This window comes from Anomaloglossus baeobatrachus, chromosome 2, assembly GCF_048569485.1.
Source record: "Anomaloglossus baeobatrachus isolate aAnoBae1 chromosome 2, aAnoBae1.hap1, whole genome shotgun sequence".
Classification (NCBI taxonomy): Eukaryota; Metazoa; Chordata; class Amphibia; order Anura; family Aromobatidae; genus Anomaloglossus; species Anomaloglossus baeobatrachus.
In genome coordinates this window covers 70,935,698-70,947,544 of record NC_134354.1, presented here as the reverse complement: position 1 = coordinate 70,947,544, position 11,847 = coordinate 70,935,698, and the positions used below count along the sequence as shown (strand labels likewise).

The 11,847-nt window shown below is 42.3% G+C and overlaps 1 protein-coding gene across 2 annotated transcripts in view; it reads left to right on the top strand.

Annotated features, from left to right (window-relative positions):
* Positions 1-744: 744 nt before the first annotated feature.
* ROBO1 (roundabout guidance receptor 1) overlaps positions 745-11,847 on the top strand; it is a 1,692,467-nt gene continuing 1,681,364 nt past the window's right edge. For both annotated transcript variants that reach the window (XM_075335086.1, XM_075335085.1), the window contains exon 1: positions 745-1,071. The gene's annotated coding sequence lies outside the window, so the exon portion shown is untranslated. The remainder of the gene's footprint in view (positions 1,072-11,847) is intronic.

Here is an 11,847-nt window from a genome sequence, read left to right as displayed (position 1 = left end):
ACTCTGATTGTGTCACAACTGCTGCACCCAGTAAACTCAGTGATATATTGTTAGATTCAGGGTCTCTTTTTCTAAATGAAGCTGCTCTGAGATGAGGTAGCAAAACCTGGTGACAGATTCCCTTTAAACTATGTGTTGTCGGAATTAGCCCCATTAAAGGAGAGTTAGTGACCTTCTTCCCCTTAATGCAGCGTACCTATGAAAGATACATAGTCCAGGGTTGCACCAACGTCAGAATTATTAGTTTTTTTTACTAAGATAATGGACTCTCGCTGTTTGCAGTAGTTAAGGATAGACTAATGTCTTAATGCCTTAATGTTTATTCTTGCAACAGGAAAGTCTTCAGTGATTTCACTATTGCACTTTTATTTTATCTCCAAACAATATATATATATATATATATATATATATATATATATATATATATATATTGCTCAAAAAATAAAGGGAACACTTAAACAAGGATTTTGTATTTTGGTGTTCCCTTAATTTTTTTGAGCAGTATACAATATAATATATATTTGTTTTCTTTAAGACGGATGTCAGTTAAGTGTTTGCATTAGCAATTGAATGTATATATGTAAGATAGTGATTTCTGGCAGAAATTGTATTTGCTTTTGACTCGGTAGGCATCCCCTATTCTATAGAACCTTCTCCCTACCCCCTTTCGGAGGAGAAAAAAAAAAGAAAGCTCCCTGGCTTTGTACTGCTTTGCAATTCTATGAGAGCCAGGAGGCAGTAGGACCCGGTATCCTATCACAGGCACGGAGCGAGCTGCTGCATGGCTCTATTTGTATTCAATGGCTTGTGCTCTCTGCATTAATAGTAATACAGATAACGGGTCACAATTCTGCACCAAAGAAAGGATTTGAATTCCGCTGGACAGATACCGGGGACAAACCTCTTTGCTGATCTCCTTTACAAAGTCTTGAACTGACGCTGCTGTCATTTTGTCCCTTAAGCCAAAAAAAGAAAAAAAAAAAAAAGGGTCTCGTCGTGTGTGAAAGTTGCACGCGTTTCCATGTGAATAATGGAACTGACAGACTTGTGAAAGCAATATCATCTCACAAGGTAAGTTCTCCGCCAGACAAGTGTTTGATTTATGTGCACACACCTGAGGTTATGGGATTGACAACATATCATTGCAACTACTTCCATAGCCTTGGGGAAGGAAGTCCACTTTATTATTAGGATTTTTTTTTTCCTCCTTGCCCGTCTTCATGTGTAAGATCGTTGTGCCGTCTTCAAGTATGATTGCAAATATCTTATTGGACGTGCAATCTGGAATGGAGATTTCGGATGTTGGGTATTTTAACTTTTTCAATGCATGTGCCTGTCTGTTTTAAGTAAAGGTTTACCTGCAGTCCTATGTTAATCCATAGGGATAGCACTAACTAAGGTATATTCACTAAATTCATATCTAACATGTATATTCTGGAACTTTAGAAGCCTTATAGAGCTGAGTTTGTCATCCGGCACAACTCATTGTGATTTCGTCCCTCGTTTTTGGGGGCTTTTTTCCCGGAGGGCTGCAGGTAATTCTGCTGCATTATCTCCAATCAGTTCAATGAGACAATGCCAAGATGAATGACCAATCCAGCTCTGCTACATCTGGACTGCCAAGCTTGCTTCCAGATGTGTAGGTGCATTGATCATGGCATTGATCTGATGTAAGAGAGCAGTTACCTCCCACCATTGTATTTTGGGTAATGGGTCTTCTTAGCAGTAAATGCTTTTATAATTGATGCACTCCGTCAGTTTATTAAGAATGGGCTCCTAATTTAAAGGGGACTGCGTGGCACTAAAATATCCAGACTTGCTTTTCAGAATGGTCTTTTCACATGTAGCAGAGCTGAATAGGTTATTTTAGAGTCGTCATTGTTTACCTGCAGTCCTATGTAAAAAAAAATAGGTTGGTATACCATGGAGGATTGTTCCACACGACCGACTCAGCTACATATGGCAATTTTATCTCTGCCTACAAGTGAATTAACTATCATGTCTATAGAAGCATTGACTAAGCATTAAAAATAAATGAGGCTGGCGGTAACATAGGGACGATGTGTGGCTCTGCGCTCGTATCGTGGAGCTGGCTGCATTGTTAAAATGATTTTGGAGAAAAAAAAATGAAAGACTGAACATTAAGGAGAGGAGATTGTGTGTGCAGTGCTCAGAATACCAACTGTGCAATTATCTGCAGTGCTCTCTGGCAGAATGGAAGGCGAACAGGAGACTGCACCTCCTCAACTGTTCTTCACGTCCACTGAACGAGTCAATAGGAACTTTCCTGCTGGATGGATGGATCAGGACCTCTGCAGGGATCTGGAGAAGTAGGGAGGGTAATGGAGGCTCTCTAGGAATCATTGCTACCTGTAGCTATGAGATTTTATCCTCTGCAATAATCAGCTGAGACAGTCAGCCTAGAAAACCCTCCTGCTGGGTCCACATAATGTAACCACCCAATAACATATGGACTGTCATTTATTTCACAATTAAACTCCTCTTTCTTTCCCTGGCGTAATGATATATATATATATATATATATATATATATATATATATATATATACACACACATTTTATTTTTTTATTTATTTATTTTTTTGAAACAAAAACAGATGTAGCAGTGTTGAGTTTCTCATTACAAACATAGCTCATTTTTTAGACCCTAATTTACTGTGTATGTTTACATTGGATTGCACAGATCATTTTTTGTATAGGGTTGCAGGAAAGTTTACAGTACGATCTAGACTCGTTACTAGTGACGGATGAGCGTGCTCGTTACTCGATCGAGCATCAGACTTTTAGGCAGGGACTGAACTAATGGAAATCAATGGGAAACTCATAGCTCATTATTTATATCCTTATTTATTATATAGGTTTGCATTGGACCACACAGATCATTTTTTGGATTGGGTTGCAGGAAAGTTTACAGTATGATCTAGACTCATCACTAGTGACGGATGAGTGTGTTCATTACTCGATCGAGCATTTGAGTTTTCGGCCACGACTGGAGTAATGGAAGTTAATGGGAAACGCATAGCTCATTTTTTATATTCTTATTTATTATATATGTTTGCATTGGATCACAGAGATCATTTTTTGTATAGGGTTGCAGGAACGTTTACAGTATGATCTAATCTTGTTGCTAGTGACGGACGAGTGTGCTTGATACTCGATCAAGAATCAGAGTTTTCGGCCGCGACTGAAGTAATGGAAGTCAATGGGAAACTCATAGCTCCTTATTTATTGTATATGATTTCAGTGGACTACACAGATCATTTTTTGTATAGGGTTGCAGGAAAGATTACAGCATGATCTAGACTCGTTACTAGTGACGGATGAGTACGCTCGTTACTCGATCAAGAATCCGAGTTTTCGGCCGCAACTGCAGTAATGGAAGTCAATGGGAAACTGATAGCTCATTATTTATATCCTTATTTATTATATATGTTTGCATTGGACCACACAGATCATTTTTTTGTATAGGATTGCAGGAAAGTTTACAGTAAGATCGAGACTTGTTACTAGTGACGGATGAGCATGCTCATTATTTGATCGAGCACTGGAGTTTTCAGCCGCGACTGGAGTAATGGAAGTCAATGGGAAACTCATAGCTCATTATTTATATTCTTATTTATTGTATATGTTTGTATTGGGCCACACAGATCATTTTTGTATAGAGTGGCAGGAAAGTTTACAGTATGATCAAGACTCATTACTAGTGACGGATGAGTGTGCTCATTACTCGATTGTGCATCAAAGTTTATGGCCTCGACTGGAGTAATGGAAGTCAATGGGAAACTCATTGCTCATTATTTATATCCTTATTTATTGTACCGTATATGTTTGCATTGGACCACACATCATTTTTTTGTATAGGATTGCAGGAACGTTTACAGTATGATCAAGGCTTGCTACTAGTGATGGATGAGCGTGATCATTACTCTATTGAGCATCGGGGTTTTAGGCCGAGACTAGAGTAGTGGAAGTCAATGGGAAACTCATAGCTCATTATTTCTATCCTTATTTATTGTATATGTTTGCATTGGACCACACAGATTATTTTTGTATAGCATTGCAGGAAAGTTTACAGTATGATGTAGACTCGTTACTAGTGACAGATGAGCGTGCTCGTTACTCAATCGAGCATCAAAGTTTTCAGCCGCGACTGGAGGAATGGAAGTCAAGGGGAAACTCGAGCATTTTCAAACTCAAAAACTCAGATGCTTGAGACTCGATTGAGTAGTTGCTCATCGCTACTTGTTACCAAAAATCGATGCGGAAAATGACAAACTCATCTCTGCTCTATTTGGTCAATTTTAATGTCAGAAATAAACTGTTGAATGTATTAAAAAAAAAAAAAAAAAAGAGAATTTTCTGAAAAAAAAACCCAGAATGAAATGACAGCATGTGTGTGTGAATATGGGCATAGTTTTATCTCATATGGTCGGCACCGGTTGTGACTGTCGGCGTTGTCATCAATTGAGTGCACAGATAAGTGGGCTGGAAAATAGACAATCGACTTAATTTCACTTTGTAAATCACCCTGATGTTTCCAGCTGGATGAGCAGAGGTGCAATGCAGCAGAGAAGAGCGAGTACTGAATAGTGCTGAGTATACAGCACTCAGCTACATGGAAACCTGACGGGGAAAACACTGGGACAATCTGTCCTGTATCCGCCTGTGACCCGAGCTGCGTCTCTAACAGCCCTGTGTCCTCATCTGCTCCTCTGCACAGCAGATACTGACCCAATAGAAGGCATAGAACTACAGTGATTTTACTTTTCACCTGTCATTTAATTTGAATGATTCCTTAAAATAACCTTTACTGTATCCCGAATCCTCTGCTCAGGCCAGATGCTTCAGAAAACAATGGACACAAAGGACCCGGATTCATCATTTGTGATTTTTTTTTTTTAAGTTTTGTGCTATTCATTGGGCTTTTTTTTACACAAAAGTCTTTAAAATAGCGCATCTGTTTCATGACTTTGGTGCAAAAATAAAAAATGATCTTTATTTTTATTCATAAGTTCTATTTCAGACTCTTTACCATAAAAAGTCACAAATCATTGAAAATGTTGCATGGTGGTCCTCAACTACAACAAAATATAAATTCTGGTAGGGATTGAGGACAAATTGAAAAAAAAACAACTTAAGGCCTCTTTCACATGTCAGTGAAAAACACAGATGTTTTTCACTGACGTGTTAAAAATGCTTATGTCCCTCCATGTGCGGTGATTTCAAAGCACATGTGTGTTCTCCATGTGCTATCCGTGATCCATGGTCAGTGATAGCACATGCAGACCAGGTACTCCATCTCACCTGTCCTGCTGTCCGTGGTGCTGACTCTCCGACTCTGCTGTGTCCAGGCGCTGCTGTGTCACCGCTGCTGCTACTTCCGGGTCAGCAGTACAGTGCATATTCATGAGTGTAATTAGCCGGTCTGGAAGCAGCAGGCAGCAGCAGCCGAATACAGCATCGCTGGAGAAGGTGAGTGTATAAAAAGCTTTTTATTGCAAAGGTACATTTTTTTCTGGAATGTGTTTCACGGATCACACCAGAAAAAGACGGACTTGTCTCAGTGCAAAAACATGGACACGCGTGTACGCCACATAGAAATATGGTCAGTGAGAAATCACTGATGTGTGTGCAGACCCATTGATTTTAATGGGTCTGTGAATATCCATGTTTCTGGAATGTATAAAAAATGACACATATGTACCAGAATCACTGGACGTGTGAAAGAGGCCTAATAAAGAAAAAGCAACTTTAAAAACTCCATATCAGGGGATCCAATAGTTTAGCTACTAATAAAGAGTAAGAAAAGTGGAGAAATCATAATGATGAACCGAGGGAAACGTGTGGGGTGAATGTAGCACTTGTGTTACAAGGCAAGTGGATGAGATAATGATATTGCTAGAATTCAACTTTAGTAGTAGAATGCTATAAATTCTGTTTAACCCCTTAGTGACCATCATTACAACTTAAAACTGACCTTAGATATAAGTGAATAGCCTCCACTGACATGTGAAAATGAAGCCACTGTAAGCTGTACACTGATGCATCAGACATCTCTGGTTTTGACATCGACCATGGCAGTTTATGTCTTTATATGCTGCTGTCAATAGGGACTTTGGCACCTAGATGGTTAACAGAGTGTAAATCTCCCTCTTTAACCCCATTGGCATCATGATTATAGTCCTGATCGTTGTCACAGCAATTCAAGCCCAAATAAACCATGAGCAGCATGTATCAGTCACTGGTTGTATGCACCCAGACAGTTATGTAAGCTCAAGTGCACATGTGACGCCCTGGACTAGCCAGGTCGTCACAGAGTTCTGCACAATCTTTCTCTCCCCGTGAAGGGCTCAACCCCCCATCATTCTTGGTCCCCACCTTGCGGTACTGCCTCCACCAGCATCCACAAATCCTAGTTACACCTCGCACCACACCCTGTCAGGCACACCCGTGGGCTGCTAAGCTGGAATAAGGCAGCCCACCTAAGAGGTCAGGCAGGGAGGTGGGAGGTGACAAGGAAGTTGGCTTCAGAGGAGCAAAGTGAAAGGGAGTTCGGTGGTAGCCCTCGAGCTGTGAGGAGCTCGGAGGAAGCTGGGAATTGGAGCTCCCAGGGGAAAAGCAGACGGTGGACTGGACAAGGAAGAGTAGGAGATCCGGTCGTGGGAGATTGGGACTGGGTGCTTGGCTAGTCTTGGAGGATAGCTAGCAGCCGCAGTTCAATAGCCGGACTGGGGCCGAAGGCACGTCGGGGTACATGGACCCTAGGTCGGAGAGAAGCTTCAAGCAACCCAGCAATTAACCTGCGGAGGACAAGGCCTATATGGACTGTTCCCACGAAGCTCAGAGATCGGGGGCACTAGTGCAACGAGGGGGATAGGGCTTTCCAAGCAAAGCAGCCCACTGAAATCCCAAGCGTGAGCTCCTGAGAGCAAGCTCCTCTGCTAGTCTTGGCAGGGAGTGGGGCCCGGAAAGCTCCAAGCTGATGGGCCAACTGAACACTCTAAAATACGGTGCCAGGAGGCAGGCCACAGACCACCAGGCAGTACTGCAGGGGACGGGACCCGGACGAGCTCCCCAAGAGGGCAGCGGCACCCAGAGACTTGGTTTACTACGTTTTCAGTGTCTGCTTTCTTGCTGAGTGAGTACATGATTAACCCCTGCAACCAGCGAGCCTGCGCTCCCCCTGCACCGATTACCACCATCCAGAGTCCTGGGGCCTTTCCCTACCCGTGGAGGGTAACGTCATCTAGCTGCCCCACTCCATCACCCCTGGTACTCCCAACAGCAGCGGCGGTACTCCCTATTACCGCACACTACGGGTGGCATTATGAACTATATATATATATATCTCCTCTGTAAATACCCCCCTTCTTCATTCGGGTGTGACTCTTCGCCCCCGGGTCCGGAGACCCTCGAGCCACGGGCAGTGACATCCGGATCCGAGCGGTTTGACCGCTGCTGGGGTGGTACACGCACATAGGCCGAGACCTGTTTGTCCAGGGCAGCAGGCAGAGAGAAGCCAACAGAGACTCACCAGTATGGCTGGTGTACAGTGTGGCTCGGTCACCTTAGTCCCTACAGTGTTTAAGAGTCAAACATATCATTCTGGGTGCATACAATCAGAGACTGATGCATGGTGCCCACAGTATAGGCAGCAGATATCAGTGGTCAGGTTCCCTTTAACTGCAGTCTTATGATCAAGTATTTAGGGAACATTGGATGAGTTCCTACATTTATATGGGTTCTAAAGCTAGAAAAAGTTTATTACAGTTTTCCAGATATACTGTAGAATAGATTATAAAAAATAAACACATAGTGCATGTGCCCATAATGAGTTTTTTAGAAAAGGAAAATAAATCTAGCGGAAGGGCCAGGTAAAAGAAACCTCTTTGTTCCAAATTTTTAAAAATACAAGTGGCAGCAACAGCAGACATGGCACTGACAGATAACCTCGGGTGACCTCAGATGGATTGTCACCCGAGGTCACCCGAGGTTATATGTCTGTGCATTGTCCACTGTTGCTGCCACTTTTCTTTTTTCCAAATTTTTAAAAATACGTTTCTTTTACCTGGCCTGTCTGCTGGATATATTTCCCTTCTCTTTGGATCTTGCTGGCCCTGGCTGGGCATTTTCAGTGCAGACATAGTGGTTTCCCTGAACATCTTATATTGGTAAGCTGGTTCCTTTTTTCTTTTGTTATAATTCATTTTTATTGCTATTGTTTTATCAGCATGCTTTGGCTGCATCAAAACTGCAGCATTTTACAGTTCATGCACAGTGGATGGGATTTATAGAAATCTCCTGCCCACTGGGCTTCTTTTTAAAGGCCACTTTAAACACAGAGATAAATCTTTGGCAGATCTGTGGTTGCAGTGAAATCATGGACATATTGTTCCATTTGTACACAGCCACAAACCCGGCACTGATTGTCCACAATTTCACTGCAACCACAGATCTGCCGCAGATTTGTCTGTGTGTAAAGTGGCCTTTATGCTGCATAAACTGAGCTGCAGTATGTTGTTTCAGTCCACAGCATGTCAACTTGTCTTGCGGGTATGCTGAGTTTTGTGTGCGGAATTTTCCCATAGACATGCATTAGATGCAGAAAATCTGCAGGTTAAAAAACGCATGTGTTCTTCATGCACTTCTGCAGGGGAAACGCATAACAAATGCATGTAATCCGCACCTTTGGCTGGAGTCACACTTGCGAGTGACCTGCGCAAGTCTTGCATCGGCATCACCCGGCATGGCTGCACACTCTCCTGACAAGAGCAGGTCGACTGCATATATTACTATGCAGCTGATCCGCTCCTGTCAGGAGAGTGTGCAGCTATGCCGGGTGATGCCGATGCAAGACTCACGTGAGTCACTCGCAAGTGTGACTCCGGGCTAAAGCGGGCTTTACATGCTGCGACATCGCTAGCGATGTCGCGAGCGATAGCACCCGCCCACGTCGGTTGTGCGTCACGAGGTGATCGCTGCCATAGCGAACAATATCGCTACGGCAGCGTCACACGCAATTACTTTTTCCTTTAAGGGGGAGGTTCATTCTGTGTCACAGTGGCATCACTAAGCAGCCGCCAAACAGAAGCGAAGGGGCAGAGATGAGCAGCCGGAACATCCTGCCCACCTCCTTCCTTCCTCATTGCTGGTGGCTGCAGGTACGATGTTGTTCCTCGTTCCTGCGGTGTTACACATAGTGAAATGTGCTGCCGCAGGAACGACGAACAACCTGCGTCCTGCTACAGCAACGATATTTGGGATTAGAACGACGTGTCAACGATTAGGTGAGTGATTTTGATCGTTAGCGGTCGTTCGTGCGTTTCACACTCAACAACGTCGCTAACGAGGCCGGATGTGCACCACAAATTCAATGACATCTCCTTAGCGATGTCGTTGCGTGTAAAGCCCCCTTTAGAATGTCAGTACCAAGAAGTTTAAAAAATAAAGCAGCTTTCTTAATGCATGGCACACCAAGCAGAGACAAAAAACACTGATAAAAACTTTTGTTAAAAACGCATGTATAACAACTCCAAAAAAAGCAATGAAAAAACACAAGTAAACCAAGGTGCAGAAATTATGCAGCATCAAAAAATCTCACTACTGTGAGTAGTGAAATTTCCAGAACTCATCAGAGTCAAAAGTCCCGGTCTAGCATGAAAGGCAGGAGAATTTCAGCTCTCCTGGCTCTGATGAGGCCAGGGCCGGTTCTGCGTTAGAACCTGAAAGGTGAAAGCAAAAGTCATGACGCCATGAAGTTGTGACCTTTCTAAGAGATTCAGCGCTCGAGACAGAGATAAAAAGATTGGATGAGTAGCAGAGGGGCTGGGGAGGTTCACAGTAAGTCGACTATAAGGATTTTTTTTGTATCTTACATTTCTTATACTCTGAGGCCTAGAGAGAACCCAGAGCTTAATGAGGGACCTTCAATTGTGTAGAACAACTCTGTTAATGAAATATCTTTGGAAAATCCATGCAAACAAGAAAATTCGAATTTTCCGTCATCTGGTCACCTCTATTCATGAGTTCATTCACTCTTTGGCCTTTGTAATTATTATTTTAACCCCCTTCTGGCCAAGCAATTTTCAGTTTCAAAAGTTTGCATGTGTCACCATTTTCCAAGATCTGTAACAGTTTACATTTTCTGTTGCTGGAGCTGGGTGTGGGCTTGCTTTTTGCACCCTGAGATGATATGACTATTGATACCATTTTGGAAGAGATACGATGTTTAGATTGCCTGTTATTGCATTATCTTCATGGTGTTGCGGCTGCAAAAAAAGCCATAGTTCTGGGGTTTTGATAATTTTTGTTATTACATCAATGACTTATTGGGTAATTGCATTTGATATTTGATTGATATGATTTCTACCTATTGTTTGTGTGATACTGATTCTACAGTAATGCTGTATATAAGAAAAATCAAGGTCTCCTATGAACACCAGCCAAAACCAGGAGTTCACAGAAGCACCATCATAACAGGCATGAGGGTTTCCAGCAGACTCCCATTCATCCATACAATCTTTTTTTACCCTTTGATCGCATTGCGTGGGCACAAATGGGTGGTTAGAACAAAGCGTCACCTAGGCCATGCTCTTCTAATGCCACTGTCATCAACTAAGAGAGACAGTTAACTAGCCATTGGCAGAGCTCCACTCCACATTCAGTTGTTAGAGGCAGATGATGGCTAAAAAAATATAGCCATCAAGTGCCGTCAGTTAATGAGACATCGTCAAAGACAGGGAGCTGATTATGATGTAACAGTTTGTCATATGTCAGTAAGGCCACCTTCAGATGTCAGTGATTCCAGTACGTATATCACCATTTTTATACGTACTGGAATCACTGATATATGCAGACCCATTAAAATCAATGGATCTGCGTACACATCAGTGATTTCTCACAGACAGTTTGTCTGTTCGGTACACACATGTCTGTGTGTTCCGCATGGAGACGAGGAAGTTTTTCTCCGACATCATTGATGTCACATGGATCATACAGTGGTGTGATCCATGTTACATGTATCAGAGAAAACATGTCTGTGAAATAAAATGCTTTTCTATACTCACCTGTCTTCAGTGCTGCTTCTCCTGCTTCTGGGCCCGCTCATTGTATATTCACTGCACTCAACACAGACCCAGAAGTAATAGCGCTGGAGACAGCAGCGATGGAGGCATCAGCACCATGAACAGCATCGGTGTGGACAGGTGAGTATAAAGTTACTGTTCTCCGTGTGCTATTACAGATAGCACACGGAGAACATATGTGTGCCAAAATAGCATACAGAGGGCCATACGCACCTTCAACACGTCAGTGAAAAACGTGAAAGAGAACTAAGGGTTTACTATTAGGATTATAAAGTCATGGGTTTGCAAAGTAAGAACACTAGCCTCATTACATCTATAAAATCCATTTAATACTGTGTACAATTTGTGTTGTAGAGTTTACAAAAGATCCTCCTTAGTTTTTGAAAGAGTGTGTATGGCATATTAGAATCCATGTTCATTTGTAGCTTCTTAATCACCATAGCTAGGTGCTCGAATATAGACAGAGAGATTGCTACTTCTTTTTATATGTTAGAAAATAAAGGTGTTATCCAGGACTAATGCATTGATGACCTACATATTGTATATGTCATTAATAATAGGTCCGTGGATGTTCAGCACAAATCAGCTGATTCCTGATTTGATGCAACCAAATGCATCAAATCATGAATCAAATGCATAAACAGTGTAAGGAGCCTGAACAGTCTAATTCTACACAGATCAATAAAAGCTCATCAACAGTATCCAATAGTGGCAATTAAACAGTGTGTGTAGCCATAATTCTG